The sequence below is a fragment of the Strix aluco genome, chromosome 3 (assembly GCF_031877795.1).
Source record: "Strix aluco isolate bStrAlu1 chromosome 3, bStrAlu1.hap1, whole genome shotgun sequence".
NCBI classification, from domain to species: domain Eukaryota; kingdom Metazoa; phylum Chordata; class Aves; order Strigiformes; family Strigidae; genus Strix; species Strix aluco.
In genome coordinates, this window is record NC_133933.1 from 837,143 (window position 1) to 853,510 (window position 16,368).

Genomic DNA, 16,368 nt, shown 5'->3' on the forward strand with positions numbered 1-16,368 from the left:
GGCGGGGCCCCGCGGGCTACGGTGCCTGAGGAGGGTCAGGCGGCGCAGAGCGCGGGAAGGTGGGAGCTCCGCGGCCCTCAGCGGGGCCCCGCCGGGAAGTCTGAGGTAAAAAGTGGCTAAAAAAGGTCCGCGGCGGCCCCTGGATATGAGACGGCTTTAGAGCCATCTCGGACAAAAATTTGGGGGACACCAGCCCAAACGGGGGCCCAGACTGAGGGAGAAGACATCGGCGCCAGGGCAGCCATCTCCCGCCTGCCCTTGGCGCCTCAGGGGAACTCGTGGCAACCTCACACCCGGGAGGCCTTGTCCAGCTGCACCAGGCTCCGCAGCCACCCCCTCTGGCCTGGTATTGCTGCGGGATGACAGCAGCCCCAAGGCCTGCTGGGGGAAAGTTATTACATGTTACCCAGTCAAGCAAAAACTCAGGGCACTTCCTTCAGGAGCTGGCTTAAACTGACACTTGACAGGAAAAAATACATCTATTGAGAATTCATTTGCCCAAAAGACCTTGTTCTGTGCCTCTTGTTTTCAGAACGATTATAATTCCCACAACCCTCCCACCCATTTCAAGATAAAGAATAGTAATTAACTCCCCCGAATCTTTTTAGTAATTAATCTTACAGCTGAATTAACCATAGATCCCATAGCAGGGTCTGGCAATGGCACGCAGCAACAGCGTGGAGAGAGTCACACCAAACTTCAAGGCCACGCTTATCTGAAGTGACTGAAGGGCTCACTCCATCACGCCATTCCTCGCTTTTCTCCTCGGTAAGGCAAGAATAGTGATCCTTAGCACTCTTTTAAGCCAGGAATGTCAAAATATTTTTCAAAGTACAAGAGGAGGGTTACAACAGTTGTTACTGCTTATCACAAAGGCTTGCCAGTTAAAATATTTGTTGTGCAGTTACATGTTCAGAGTGCAACAGAATGTTACACTTAAGGGACAGTTTTCGCTCATACATTAATTATTCCTCAGCTTATTGGTCAGTGGAATATTGCAAAAGAGATTAATAATTACTATCATTATTATTTATGTCTGTGAGCATGAATGAACAGTAATGTGATCATGGAGGTTTGATCATCCCAACAGTGAGATCCATGCAGGATTACATTAATAAACTGTCACACTTCATCTTAAACTCGTCTGTCCTCTGGAGTTACCAATTTAAATTTGTGGGATATTTAATTAAAAAAATAATGCCATTTATTACTAGTTTGTTTCTAACTATTTTGTTATTGCTTGTTGTTTACTGCTGTTTTCTGTTTACTTAACTGGATTTTTCTGTTAAAGCTGTGTTTATAGAAAACAGATTCATTGGCTGGGAGAACAGTCCAAGTAATAATTTTTCTTCTGTGCCAACATGTTTCTTATCTTTTTGGCAAGACACAGAAGAGAGAAATAAGATGAGTGATCCAGAAACTTAGGATTTGGCCTGGGCAAAAGGAGTGTTAACTTTATCCAGATTCAGAATTCATTGGTGCAGTTTTATTTGGTACAAAAATATATTAGGTGGCAAAGCAAGAATGTTCACCATGTTTGCCTGAATTCATAATTGCTTTGCTGCTGACAAACAGAGGATGGTTTGGATAGATTTTTATGTCATTATTACTCATTAAAACTGCTATTCTCTAGCTCATGGCAAATAACTGTTCAAAGCTCTATACTGTTATAAAAATGTATTTGATTTCATAAGAGTGATAAAGGAGTGGTTGGAAGCATTCGTATAATACAAGAGACATGAGCAACACAAATCTTGTCATCTGTTAAGCACAGAAGGTGGTTACTTAGGGCTTTTAAAGCTTGAATTCAATTGGGGAAGCCAATATAAAGCAGAGAATTACATGATACAAGTGACAAGCAAAGAAGAGACAGCAGGGTAATTTCCTGGAGAATGAACACCAAGCAATACATGTATTTTGAGCTCTAACAGACTGGTGTGGCACAATTTAGAAAGAAACATAACAAAGGTGTAGAGGAATATGTAAGAATGATTTAGAAGTGATCTAGAAGCAAAGATCTAACAGACACCATCCATTCACCGCAAAGGACAAAACCACACAGAATTAGTGTGAAAAGTGGTTTTCTTGAACACTTTTGCCCTCAGCAGTAACCAGTGCACAACAAACACTTTGACATTAACTCCCAATGTAACACACTTTGTCTCAATTTCTGTGTAAAAGAAACAGCGACCTTCTGTCCTCCTGACTTCTCTCATAAGCAATATTACACGGTCACAACTTGCTTCTGACATTGTTCTGAGCTCTTAGAGAAATGCCATAACTTTGAAACTCTTGAGAAGCAGCCATGCAAAACAGATGCTTCAACTTTAAAAAAAGCCACCCACACATCCATGTTACTTGTACCAAAGGATGAATTCTATAGCTGAGATTATGTATGGCTGTAAAAAAAGTCCAGAATAAACATTAAAAAAATGTTTTTCAGATGATGCTTTTAAAAATAACAATTAACCTCCTTATTTTTTCCATTTGAACATGCATTAGAAGAGTTAAACAGTACACAAACAGCAGTGAGCACTGAAAATAGAGATTTTGACTTAAACCAAAATTAGATAGGTTTTTTCCACACTCACCAAAATGAGAGGCCTTAAGTGTACAAACTTCACAAGTGTCATGGGCTAACATGTTACAGCTGTACTACTGTAACAGAAAAAGGGTACAAGATCTCAGATTTAGTTCAAGATGCTAGGCAGCAAACAAAAATAATGTTTAACATCATGAAAAAGCAGAAGTATAATTAATTTTTTCAGCGAGATTTGCAGTTTATCTCTCTTCATTAATTTTCTTGTGCATTTTTTTCCACCCAGGTCCGTATTCAGTTTAATGATATATAATAATAGTAATAAACACCACCCAAGAACACATGTCACTAATTTCCCCATTCACATTTCCCCCATCTAGTTTGGAATTAGGATAAGAGACATGTTTTTCTTCCAAACTTCTGCTTATGCACAGCAGATGCCAGTAAACTGGGAATAAATCAGTTTGGCACTGGAACTTCAAAACTACAGCTTGTGAACCACCCACCAACATTCCAGTAGGTTAACAATATTGAAAAGGTGTTTTTACAGTCCTGTTTAACACAGATGCTTGATCTTTTCATACTATACAACACCACACTCTGCACAGAGGACACCATGCCAGTGAAATCACTTTCTATAATTAACCTTCACAAATACTCTTACTCAGGTCTCACCTGGGAAGATCACACTTTACTGATTTTATTTCCCCTTATTGTCTTCCTAAAACAAGACTGAATGTGGCAAATAGATGGTCCGTGCACCATGCTCTGAAGACCAGCACATTTGGACTCCTCATCAAGAGAAATAACAAGCTTCAGAGCCAAGGGACCTCTGCTGTGAACGCCCTACCCGCAGATGTTCTGCGATCATAAATAAAGGCTAATCTCAGCTCTGGTGACAGCACATGTGGAGATAGATTTCTCTTTGCTATTTTATTGAAAATGTATCCATCCAAAGTCCTAAGGGCACGCTGAAAATGCTAATGAAAATTTGTATGCATACTTCTTGGAACAATGTCTTGAACTAAAACCCCTCCCGAAATCTTTCTCCATCCAGATATCAGAGCTCACCCAGTAAGGTTTTTCTCTCCCAGTAGCCTTAAGGTTGAGTTAGCCAGGCTACCCTCATAACAAACCCCACAGAGGGAGCCTGGAGGTCGAAACCTCTTTCTGGGGAGGGGAAGGTTGTTCCCATCACACTGCACTATGAGGCATGTTCCCATGGAACAGCTCCCCCAGCTGCCACCAGACCCTGTTCCTGTGTTTCAGTCTCAGCAGCTGCCACCATTTACCCCATTTCTTGCCCTGTTCCTAAGGGCACCCATAGCATGTGGTTCCATTTCCACTGGCTATAGCTTTGTGCTTACCTGACAAAGTTATTCCATTTGAAAGCAAGAGGAATCAGTTGGAAACTAAGACACCACCACCACCCCAAAACAAGCAACAACTACAAAAAAGACAAGACCACTGCAGCTATTTGGCATAAAATGCTTGAGCCCACCAAGAATTTTTAGAGTGCATCCTTAGTACCTCTTTTTTGTAATAGGGGATTTCAAAGTAGAAATTTGCTGTATTTGAAAATTCAACCTCCATAATAATGTACAAACACAAATTTCTTAAAGAATGTTACATTGCTTCTTCAGAAAGTTCTGCTCTAGCTATTTCACAGTCTCCCAAGTTATATAAAGCCTGTGAGTTTCTCCTGGGAGACATTTGCTCAGAGAAACAGTCTTAAAAACCCACTGAATTCAGCAGGTGCCTTCTGCTCTTTGAAACACCCAGACAGCTTGGATGTGTATGTATAAGCATCTGTGGAAAGCACTGAATAACTGTATCTACTTAATTTCAATAGTTTTAATATGCTTTAGATCATTAGTCAAGCTTACAGGAGACTGGCTGTAATTTTCGAGCCTTTTCTAGCAGCCTCCGCCACATTGAAATAAAAATGTTTAATATCTGTAATGACATTATTCCATTTTCTTATGTTGTATGAGTCTTACCGGTAAGAATTCCATGGTAGTTACTAAAAGCAGGCATTTCTTTCAGCAGCAACTTAAACAGCTCCCTTTTGACCTGTGTGTCTATGCCCCATCCTCTCTGCCTCACCAAGTGTGCTAGTGCAACCTGTGAGGTAACAGCAGAAAACCTGTCTACGTTAAACTTCCCCAAGTTGTGTGGGGGAATTCCTTATAATCCACTTATTTATTTTAGCCAGGATACATCTGTAGTTGATCACCCAATTCTATCCATAGTTCACTCCCCATTCTGCAACTAAGTAATTATCTCATTTAAAGTGCTGCCTCCCTGGTCAAGAGAAAAGTATTTAAAAAAAAAAAACACCAACAAAACTACAGACATTTGGAAAAAAGTGGTGCATACATATTTTAAATGAACAGTAAGCATATAACCACCTTCTGTGGAAAGAGATAGCTACAATTTTTCATATACTCTTCTACTGGATAGCTTCTTACGGCTCTGCTTTATGCTGGACTGAAATCTGTATTTTATTTTATACTATAAGATTAAATGGAGCTCCTTAAAATAAAAAAAATTATCCCCACAGTAGTTTATTTTCCCCCTTTTTAGCCATCATTGCAGATAAGGACAATGTGGATAAGAAGTTATACCTGTAACTGTCTCAATAAAGTTTCCCAGTAGCACTCCAACCGTCCCACCGTGCTTAAGTAGGACATCTCCATTTCCTGATTTCATTACAAGCTACGGGAAACAATTACAGAGTGTGACTGGGACCAGCATTAAATAACCCTGGGAGCTTGTTTATATGCCACACCTGAGCAAGCAACTCTTTTTGAACAGATAAATTTGTTTTAGTAGGATGCATATTCCTCATCCTAACTTTTTAAAGAAGCCTAAGGTGTATACAGTGAAACAGCATGATTTTAAAGCATTTTTTTTCCTCGTTTACTTCATCTTCTCCCCCTATTCTTGTCATGTTTAGCTCCACTTTAATTCCCTGCCATATCTCGTGATAGCTTTCAGATGCTGCTGCATTTCTCTAGCTTGCATTAGTTCTAATGGTTACTTGACTAAATCTCACTGTTTTCTTCAGAAAACTCATTTAGATTAATTTAGTAATCAAACCTCCCACGGCAGGTGGATGTAATCTTTTATTTGAATGAGGGATTTCAGAGTAAACGTAAGAAAGTGGACTGACTGAATCAAACACACTACCCAACCACACCCATCTGACTCCTGGCTTGCATTATCTTGGTGGGGCACCTGTATCTCATCCTATTTTAGGGCAGCACCAGTCATCCTGCCTTTCCTCTTGGGTAGCTGTGGTTTGCATACAGCTCTGCTCTCTCAGCAGGAAGGAGGTGTGATGTAGCAGTAAAATGCATATATTGTTTATGGTTATGGAAAGTAAATTCAAGCAGAGGATGTACATGACCAAATTCAAGCCTGTAATCATCCCAATTACTTCTGGTGTGCTGCGTAAGTTGGAGATATCTACAACCAAGTATTTATCTTAAGTGAGCACTTCAACTGATAAGGAACAGTTGTAGGTGCAAATCTTTTCACAAACCACTACTGTGATTTCTGAAATGAATTAAGTGTAATTTTTTTTGTACCTTATGAAGTGAAAGTAAGGCAGAGTACTGAACAATTATTGGAGGAAATATTTTTTTATCTCTAGTAAAGCCATTTAGATATGGTAGTAATCAAACTGTGTGTATATATATATATAGCCTATGTGTTTACACTCTATTGTACCTGCAGTGTAATAGACACGTGTAGTCTATCAGACTTCTTTTCTTTCTGGTAATGAGCTTCCAAGACATTTCTGTTATGATTTTTATTGCTGTGAAATCTAAAATTAGTGAAAGACTTCAGGAAAGCAGTTGCAATTTTTAAGTTGTAGAAAATAAAGAAACGATAGCTTCCTCACTCAAACAAGTGGCCACAACTCCTTTATATTTGCCTGGGCTCTCCTTTTTCCGTATCTGTATTATTAAGTTGAGAATAGGATGGTCTTAAGTTAAGCAAACTGTTTTCAACCCACATGGCCTGCTAGTGTATGGGATGTAATGTGTCTGTAACAAGCCACCTTTAACATATGCTTTATGTGGGGAAATAATGGGCAACTGCATCTCTTGCAGTCTTCTGGCAGGTTAAAAATGGGCTCAGATGCATCAAGTGGGAGCAGTCTTCAAAACTGACAGTCTGCAGTGAAGACTTGTGTATTCAGATGCAGGGACTTTGTAGCTGCACACAGGCTTTGTCTAAAATCTGTTAATGTGAAGTTCCAAGAGCAGTTTTGTGGGATGATGGAGGGTGCCTGTCTGTTGGTAGTAGAAATTGTTCTATATGCTGATAGAAAACCCTCTATATTACTTGGAAGAAAAGACATGCTTTGTAATTATTTTTTACAGAACCTTTAATGTTCTTGGCCAGGTACTGAAGTAGAGCTGTAACAGTCTCTGGGAGCTATGAATTTGGGTCTTTAGGCAGTTGAAACCACCTTAATTCATTTAATATGATGCCTTAAGTCCGGGTTCTTCTGAAAATGTTATCTGCACATGCTGCAAGATTGATGGTAATGCATATTTCCATCCTCTGCTTAAAGGAAAATTGTTCCCTGTAACAAAGTCTGTCCTCTCAAAAGAGTTATCTTCATATTTTATGCCCCTTTTTATTGAGCTGCTTTCTCTTTCACCAACTCTGTTGGAGACAGAAATATTTCAGGTCAGTGTTTGGAACATGCGGTGGTACCCTATGGGGGTCCTGTTTGTATGCATACCTATTTATTACTACATGTATACTTGTTTATGTGTATATTTACTTAATACATAGGCCTGATTGGTGTAGCATTTGAGATTCTGCAACTATTTAAGTATTCATATAGTGTCGCTGAAGTAAACAGCCTTTCTGAAGTGGTAAATATACTTTGGTGGTGGGGATCAAGCTGGGCCTGAGGCTTGTGCTGGGGAGCGAGGGGATGCTCATGGGGTTGGACAGAAGAAAGGAATGAGTAGATAGACCTGAAACACTTGCTCCTCATCTCTTGTATTGTCTTAAATGAGGGGATTTGGGTTGGACAAAGAAGAAATGTTATGAAGTGGAGGGAAATATGTAACTGTAGTAATTTGCAAAAGCTGGGCAAGTACCACTAGGTGTAAATGAGTGTGGGAGAGTGGTCCCCTTTAGCTGCAGCAGCAGCTGGTGAGGTTGTAGACACAATATTGAGGGAAGGAGTAATTTATTAAAGAAAACCCTGCAAGCAGGAATAGAGAACATTTACCAGAGCAGTCATGGCCCTGCAGGTCTCAGGCAGTGCCATTGCTCACATTTGGAAGTCCCTTTCTCTCGTTACCCCAAATTCTGGCTGAGAGAATGCCTTGCAGAGCTCAGGAAAAGGCTCTTCTGACAACGAAGTTTCTCTTTCCTTAAGACGTGTCAATCATCTTTGGCTTCACCAGAAAGTCAGAGAATGATCAGCTACAGTGAGAGTGACTGTTTTTAAACAGTTCAATTGGGTAACTATGTTTTCTCCAGAGCAGTGTGAAAAATCACATTTTCATTTCAGAGATGATTCCTTGTGCTGCATGTTTTTGTTGGAGTCTCTTTTCTCTTTGGAAGACCCGTGAAGCAGCTCATCGTGCCCTGGCCTTTCCTTAGTGAAGAAATTGAGAATACCTTGCCTGCATTTGCTTCCTGACAGAGGAAGGCCCTAAAATGAGTTATTTCATTCTCTATTTCATCTTCTGCCGTACGGTGGCACTGGTTAGCTAACCAAGGGACGTGCTTGTCCTGCTGCAGTCCAGGCTGGGTTCTGGTGTTTTACCGTGATGCCCACAGAGTGCAGCTTCTGCCCACACAACTGCTCCACAGCTTGCTTGGAAATTTCAGAAGATAGACTGAATATTTGTGGAATAATAGAAAGCAAGAGTTTGGTTTTTCAATAAATATTACTTTATAGCTCTCTAATCCTTGAGATAAATACTCAGCTTGGCTCTTCAGTGTGATCAAGTGAAATATGGGCAATTTTTAACTTGCAGGGATGAATGAGTGGCACGGAAAATTTTTATTTGAAGGAGAAAATCTTCAGAAATTGTAAATTTTACAAAATTTACAAGAGACAGTGCTTTCCCTTTTGTGTGTGCAGTGGGAGTGAAGAGTGCCTGAAGAGCCACTAAGTCCATGCTTTAAAAAGGACGACCTAGAGATGTGATTTAAAGCCTTTTCAGGCATTTACATGAACTCTGAGCATGCAATGCTGTATTCTTAATAAAACAGCCAGAGTTTAACAAAAATAAATGCAAAAGCACTCTGCCTGTATGGATAATTTTTAGATAGCTGTTTTCAAAGCTGAATTAGTGTCACTTCTAACACTACAAATTAATTCTGTGACCCGTATCTTCTGTTAGTTTAAAAAGAAATGTGAGTGAACATTATGTGTAATGCACAAAGCTTCCAGATGTGTGTGCTCGTTTACTGTCAATTCAGTTTTCGGATGCCCAAGTTAAAATGATTTGTACTCTGGCAACTTCTCCCCAGTAATCCCCTTGTAGAGCTGAACAGTGCTCAGGGCTTTTCTCCATACCAATTTATGAGGCCATGAAGACCTTTGTCAACTGTGAAGAGCCAAGGGCTTAATTTTAAATGATTATGGTAGGAATGATGATAAATACTAAGAAATATAAATAGGTCTGAAATTACCTGAGACCCTGAATTACTTGCCCTGGGCTGAAAACTGAGCAAACAGCAGTGGCAGAATGAGGGTGGGCATACTTTTAGGAAGGTGGCTTCAAAAACAAAGCAAAGGCCCTTGTTTGATGGACAAGTAGCTGTCTGATTGAGCATGTAATGCAAAGAAAATGCATGTAAGGTAAAATATCTTTTTAATGCATTTTAAAAACCAAACCTAGTTATTTTCTGAGATTTTCCTGTGTGGTAACCCATAAGCTAGTAGGACTGCACTCACTATTACCTTAAATATTTGACAAATTTAAAAGGAATTATAACTTTAAGGCCTGATGTATTTCCTTTATTGCTTTCCTGTTTCTGTTAGGGAGAAACATGAGCTGTCTCTGCTGTCATGTGAGGATGCATTTGCCTGATGAAGATCCCTTTGGTCACTGCTCAGCTTGGGAGTGTGGCTGTGGGTTTGGGGTCTGCCCCTGTCCTACAGCACCTTGTGGGGCTGTTGCCTATTTTGGGGCGAGGCAATGGTGAGAGGCTTTGTGTTGGGGATTAGCACATCAAAGGGGATGTGTAAGAGGTGGTAATTAAACCAGATGACGACATGGGGAAAGGCAGCACTAAGGATTTGATGACATGGCTCAAGCTGGCAATGGAGCATGGGGTGAAGATGAGTGATTTGAAGGCAAACTGTGATTGATCTGGGTTGTGTCAGGCAATGGCACAAAAACAATGACAAAGGTAAATTTAGAACTCTTCAACTCCTTTGCTGAAAAGCTAGTCATGATTATTTAGCTGTGGATGTGACATTTTGATATTTTAAAAAGCATTTTCAAGTAAGAGAAGAAAAAGACAAGACAGGGATTAATAGGGCTCTCTAACAAAGAGCAAAGCTCTGGAAGCCTCAGAGTTGCTGGTGGTGCCATGCAGAAAGGTCCCTGTAGTCTGTGAGAAAGACAGGATTGTGTAATGTAAAAATCAGGAAAAAGACAGGAGATGATCATTTGCCTACAACTTGTCAGCAATTAGCCATTGAATCCTTTTAAATTTCGCTGTCTCTGAAAGTCAAGGAAAAACTCTTTTCAACTTTGTCAAAAGTTGGATGTTGGCAGTCTGAACTTGCAGCAGCTCTGTGAATGTGGTGGATGGCACCCTGGAAATAAAGCAGCAGCTTTAGAGCTCGTGTCCTATAGATTGTATCTGTTCCATCTCTTTCCCCTTTGGCATGATGGTGTGCATTTTTCTCTTTAAATTAAAGTAAAACTATATAATATACAGTATATAAAAACTATACATAGGAGTTGGGAACTGGGTGGATGTGGTGATTGATAGAGGTTTTGTTTGCTGTTCTTGCCCACTCGCTTTGTAAAGGAGGTCTAAGCTTAAATTAAGAGCTAATGATCGAGCAGTTTGTTAACTTGTGCCATGTCCTTGATCTGTTTCCAGTGTGTTGGCTTCATCCTCTTGCTGTGACAAATGTCATTGATTTCAGCAGGTCTGGGTCAAGACCTTTGTACAGAGCTTTCAAATTCTACCATGAACACAAATATGAAAGACTGAAAATAAACTTATTTCTTCAAAATGACTCCTTGGAGTCCCTAAATGTTTACATTAATTTTTCTTTTCTTGCTTAGGAGAAAAAAAAAAATTTAAAAATGTGTGTTATCATTTGGGGCATGTAATAAGGAGCTACACCTTGATACAGGTCTTCCTGATCAGGGGAGATAGCACATATTCCTATAAAATGAACTATGAAAAAGGCAACAAAAAGTTTCGAAGGCTGATAAAAATGATTTATAGTCAGAACCCAGTTATAAATCCCATCAACACTTACTATAGTTATACTTGCACATTGCTGTGTTGTTGAAAGAAAGGTTAGTAAAGGAATTAAGTATGTGGTGTTTAATTCATATGGTTACTTACACAAGTTGCAACTAGCTTGAAAAATGCCAGCATTGTTAGTAAAAGTAGTAAGAGAATAGTGATGTATGTTAATAGTCATAAGGGTATCTGCCATTTAAAACTAAATATAGTCAACTGTGTTTTGGGAACTGAAATGTGTAGAAGAACATGTAAAATTTTTAATAGGATAATAGCAGCTGCAGAAGTCAAAGTAGTAGAGGAAGGGGGAATACTTCAACTTATGGTGGCAGGCATTTTCTCTGTAACATGTAACAGTTCAGTGATTCAACTTCAGCCTTTGATTTATCTCATTTAATTTCATACTGTGTTTGGCCTTGAGCTTTTTTCCAGGCATTGCCCTGTCCTAAGAGCATCCCAAACCCCCAAATTTAACCTGTATAAGTTATTTGTAACTCTGTGTAGTGGGTGTAAAGAGCGTCTAAATGAAAATCAGGAGTTTCTCTGTGGTATGCTCTGATTTTTAACTCTGTGTCACTGGACTGACCTTTATCAATGACTCTCAGCATATTATGCCCAGGACAGGCGATACTCTATCCCTCTGCCTTTGGCTTCTGAGGTTACACCCCAGTTCTGAAAAAAGCACCTATTAAATTATTTTTAATTATTACTGATGTTTGCAAGATACTGAAGTGATTGTGAATGTACAGGCGAGTATAAACACACAAACTCAGGGCAGCAACAGCCAGTGTATCCTGTTAGCTATGTACTCTTGTTTACTCAATCTTCTCTCAGTGATTTTCTTTTCCCTTTAGGATTATGCTTATTTTTTCCAATTCTAAGCAGTTGTCGGGTAGTTTCAACTTGCAAAACCCTCAACAGATGTAATTCTGCCCCTGCCATGATCGACAAACAAACTGTCATCTGGAAATCTTGTTTATTTTCTTCCTGAACCTGCTTTGGTCTAATACTTCTACTTTTGAGACTAGTAATTGTAAAAGTATGCTGATAAAAACTTTATCCTGCTTTATCAAAAGCTCATGCCATGTAGACCCATCTCCTGGTTGCATAGTTTATAGCCTGGCTGTTACCATTACCCACTCACGTCACCCTTGCACGCACGTGAGCTTCCCTGCAGGAGTGACACTGGGAGCTTTGAGTTTTGTGGCCAAGTGTGCAAAAAGAAATGTAAAAAATCCAGGTTTCCTCTGTAGTCTTGCTTTGTGGGTATGTGCTGTGTTACAGGCTTTAACTGCATGGCTGCAGAATGTTTCTCAAATGCACTATAATCAGCATTTTCTAAAACCTTAATTGCATGAGTTTCATCTTTTTTTTTTTTTTCCCCCCGAGCTGTTTTACTTCCTGCAGACTGTGCTGAGGCTATGATGCCTGCCTGGCAGTAGCATATGGTCAGCTCTACATATAACAGCAGTACAGTGCAAGATGCTGATGGGCACCAGCAAACACACAGCCTCTAAGGAGGCTGTGCAGAAAAAAATGATCACAGAAAATCCTCTCTTCCCTCTGCTTTGTGCTCTGAAAAGGAGTTTGACTTGCCATGCCACAAAATTTTGGGGCTAGAGCTGATTTTTTTGACCCTGGGAAGGATTTAAAGCCTCCATAAGGTTGTGAGCCTCTTGCCCTGAGCGGCTGAGCTGGAATAAAACTGAATTTCTTGGCTGACTCTGGAAGGTTTGGGGATTGTTGGCCCCTGCAGCATGATCCTTGGCCAGGGCTGGCCCCGAATACCAGTGGCTCCTGTGCCTTGCTTACAAGCAGGAGGGAATATGCTTTTGAGGATTGCAGTTAAATACTGCTGAGGGTGCATTTGTGAAGATTTCGGGTCTCTATTCAGCACCTGCCTTTTACTGGGTGGGTGTTAGTTAATGTTTTCTGGTTTTCTAATGTTCTGTGACCAGGCAGCTGGTGATGGCACCTCCTAGCCTGACCCTTGTAGCCTGTCAGGACATGTGCTGCAATCCCAAAATGCCTGAGGGGGGCTGGGAGCTGGTGGGAGCCCACCTGTGTGTCCACTGCCTTGTGTTGCTGATGGCAGAAGGATGAGATGTGTGCCCGGTTGTGCTGGTTTTGGCAGGAATAGAGTTTGGTCTCAGTGCTGAGAAAATGTCAGAGCAAAGGCTTGCACAGATTTATTCTTGGTTGGGGAAATGTACAAATCTTGGTTACAAAATCAGCAGCGCACATGTTTGTGCGTAGGAAAATGAAGTATTAGTGTATGCACTTCCACCATAACTGTGCCTCCAAATTGAGTTAATTATCAATACACTTCCTCAGCCCTCCTGATCCCCAGAGATTTTCCTGTACTAAATGAAAACGTGCGCCTCGTTCCTATTGTCTGAGTTAGGTGGAATAAAACCTGCCCAAAATAATACTGTGGAGGAAAGTTTCAGTTGTGATTTCTTGTGATGAGCTTTGCCGTATAACATCCTTAAACTCCGTTATCACAATTAAGTTTGCTTTAGTTTTTTGTGCTTTTATTAGATATTTTATTCAGTTAATTTACTTAGTGGAGTTCCTGAATATGCAGTTTTAATGTTCCTGGTTTTGCTAACCTTCTAAAAACAACTTCAGCAGGTATTTTGATATTTAAGAGCTTCACAAATGTAAGGAACAGCACTCTTTTATTTTTTTTTTGTTTCATGATGAAGACACTGGAGATGTGAGCGAACTAATGATCTGTATAATTATAGTACAGGTTGACGTGCAAACTATTCTTCACCAGTTGCTGTAAAGCCAGTGCTTTCTGCCTTTGCTGGTCCAGAGACCTGAGCATAGGCTCATGGAGGAATTGATTACAGTTGCAAAATTTTCTTGTAAAACTTTTTTCCTTGTAAATATATTCTTTGCACCAATCCAGTGCTGATTCAGTTATAAAAGTTTTTGTATTTAGAGGAAACTTCTTCCTCGTTATGGGTAAGCAACAGCCCTTCTCACAGGTCCCAGACCTGGTCTGGTACAAACTGATTGTATAGGCAAAATCTGTGTATTACTGTTGCCATCTTCATGATTTCTGGTCTCCAATCTTTGTTGTCTCTGGATCACGGCAAACAGATGGTGTTCAAGTTTTATTTGAATATTGGAAATGAGGCAAAATGAATTCAGCCATCACTAATAAGAATAATGCCAAACCCTCAGGAAGTTTCTTTCCTCCCCTGCTTTTCCATAGTCTTGTTTATACCTTACTTTGTTACACAGTTGTGTTTCATCTGAATGGTTTAACTGATGGCTTTGGAGATGCACCTGCAATTTTTGTGTGTGTTTCGTGAGCTGAGTCACAATGATCACGGTTACTGTGCACACAAGTGTCCCTTTAGATCTGTCCATCTTGTTGGTGCATACAGAAATGTACATAAATTGGATTTAATGCAGAAAAACGCGTCGCCATAAAACAGAGTTCCTGTTCTGGCTAGGTAAATGCAGCATTTTAATTGAATTTGATTTGAGCCCAACCAGTTGTGTATTAGTAATTGTTTTCCTCACAGCAGTAACCAGCAACAACTGCAGGCATTGAGCTTTATATGTAATCTAATTTTTGGAAAAATTGTTTAGCAATTAACGCTAATAGCTGGCTGATACTTGCATAGCATCCAAGTTCAGCTGTACATTTGCCTTTCACAGAGCAGACTTGCAAACAAGATCTGGCACCCAAACAGGCCTGTGCTAGACTGAAATCGTTCATGTGTAGTCAGATAAGTAAACAAATAAGGAATTTGGAGACTTCTTAGATTATTGAATTTTTTTCATTTGGTATCTGCCTTTTAAACTTGGAGCCGCCCAGGATGGACTTGAAACTAAGCTTTTAGGCTTAAAAGCTCATTTATTTATTTCTAGGGTATGTTATTGGTACTCGTAATAAACTAATGGGATTTAATAAACCCAGAACAGTTTCAAAAGGGGGAAACTATTCTTCAGTGTGATGGACGTATTTAAGCAATCAGGTCCTATACGCTTTGCTGTCAGGTTGATGCCCCTGCAGAGTCAAGCTATATGGCACTGATTACTCAGTTCTGCTCTTCAGTGAAACGTCATTTCCTTGAATTATCCCTTTGATGTTTCAAAGTCCCAGAAAAGGTGTGTGAGCACTGAAATGGGAATAAATGCCTTGGCAAGGGTGACACAAGGTGAAAAGGGGAAGCGGCAGTACATGGGCTGTGCTGGCTCCTGAACTGCAGAGCATAGAAAATGCTCAAAATATCAGATGTGTAAGTTGAAATCGCCTCAAGGCAGCTTAATCTTATATGGGAGGAATTGGCATAGTGCATAAACCAAGCAGAAATGGGCCTTGGCAGAAGCGAAGGAGCAGCAGTGTCTCCGGGACAAGTTGTTCTGAACAGTTTATCGCTCGTGTGAGCTCACGCTTGCTGCGTTGCTGACCTGGAGGACGTGTCTCCTGGTTTGATCTCAGCCTGATATTGTCCTTGGTGGAGCAGTCCTGCGCTTTATTCGAAACTGAGACGGCCTTTCAGGGAAATCCTTGACAGCTGCTTTCTGCCCGGGCTTTGTGGTGGTAGGGAGGGCTGTGGCACCATCCCCAGGATGGTGGAGGCAGGCAGCAGAAGCAATCTTAAAGCTGGGAGGGGAAAGAAAACAGTTTAATGAAAATAATGCTCTGTCAAATATAGGTCATCCTGTGCTTTTTGTCTTACCCCCCTGTCACCCCCAGGCATGATGGGGTGGGCAGGTTTCACAGTGGTCTGTACATCCCAATGTTCAAATTAACTTGGGCGGTTTGGTGCCTCAGGACTCATTTCTGCTTTGTGATTGCTTCATGCTGGGACGTTGTGGTGGGGTTATTTGGGGGAGAATTAAAAGCTTTTTTGTTGTTCTTCTGGATGGTTTTTGGCGCTGAGAAAACCTGTAGCTCTTGCAAAACGTTCAGCATCTCTGAACTTAAACACTATCGTAACATCAGACCTCACTGGATTTTGGCTTGAGGCTTGCATCCGGAAGTATTAAAACACTTGTGTTAGACAGGAATGTTACCCTCGATATAAATTTCCATATAAAAACCTCTACTTGTAGTTTCTCCATATATTCCCCCTGTTTGTCTCACCCTTCTTTCTTTTTATTGCTGTTTCTGCTTGGCAAACACCACCACAGTCCTAACTGTGTGTCAGCCTTCGAGGGAACTTCTGCAGGGCGATGAGGTTTTAAAAATAAAAGAAAAAATATTTTTTTAGGCTTCCTATGGACTCTCTAGGGCTTTCTGCCCCCTTGTCTATGCCTGATGAAGGAAAAGTGTGAGCAGCAGGATGAGGCTTTGAGTTGGGGGTAATATGGACAGG

General features: G+C 40.5%; 1 long non-coding RNA gene across 1 annotated transcript; it reads left to right on the plus strand.

Annotated features, from left to right (window-relative positions):
* The first annotated feature begins 53 nt into the window (after positions 1–53).
* On the plus strand, positions 54–4,363 carry LOC141920420 (uncharacterized). Its single transcript, XR_012622333.1, has 3 exons — positions 54–105; positions 651–768; positions 3,271–4,363. It is a non-coding gene; the product is annotated as an uncharacterized LOC141920420 (long non-coding RNA).
* The last annotated feature ends 12,005 nt before the right edge of the window (positions 4,364–16,368 follow it).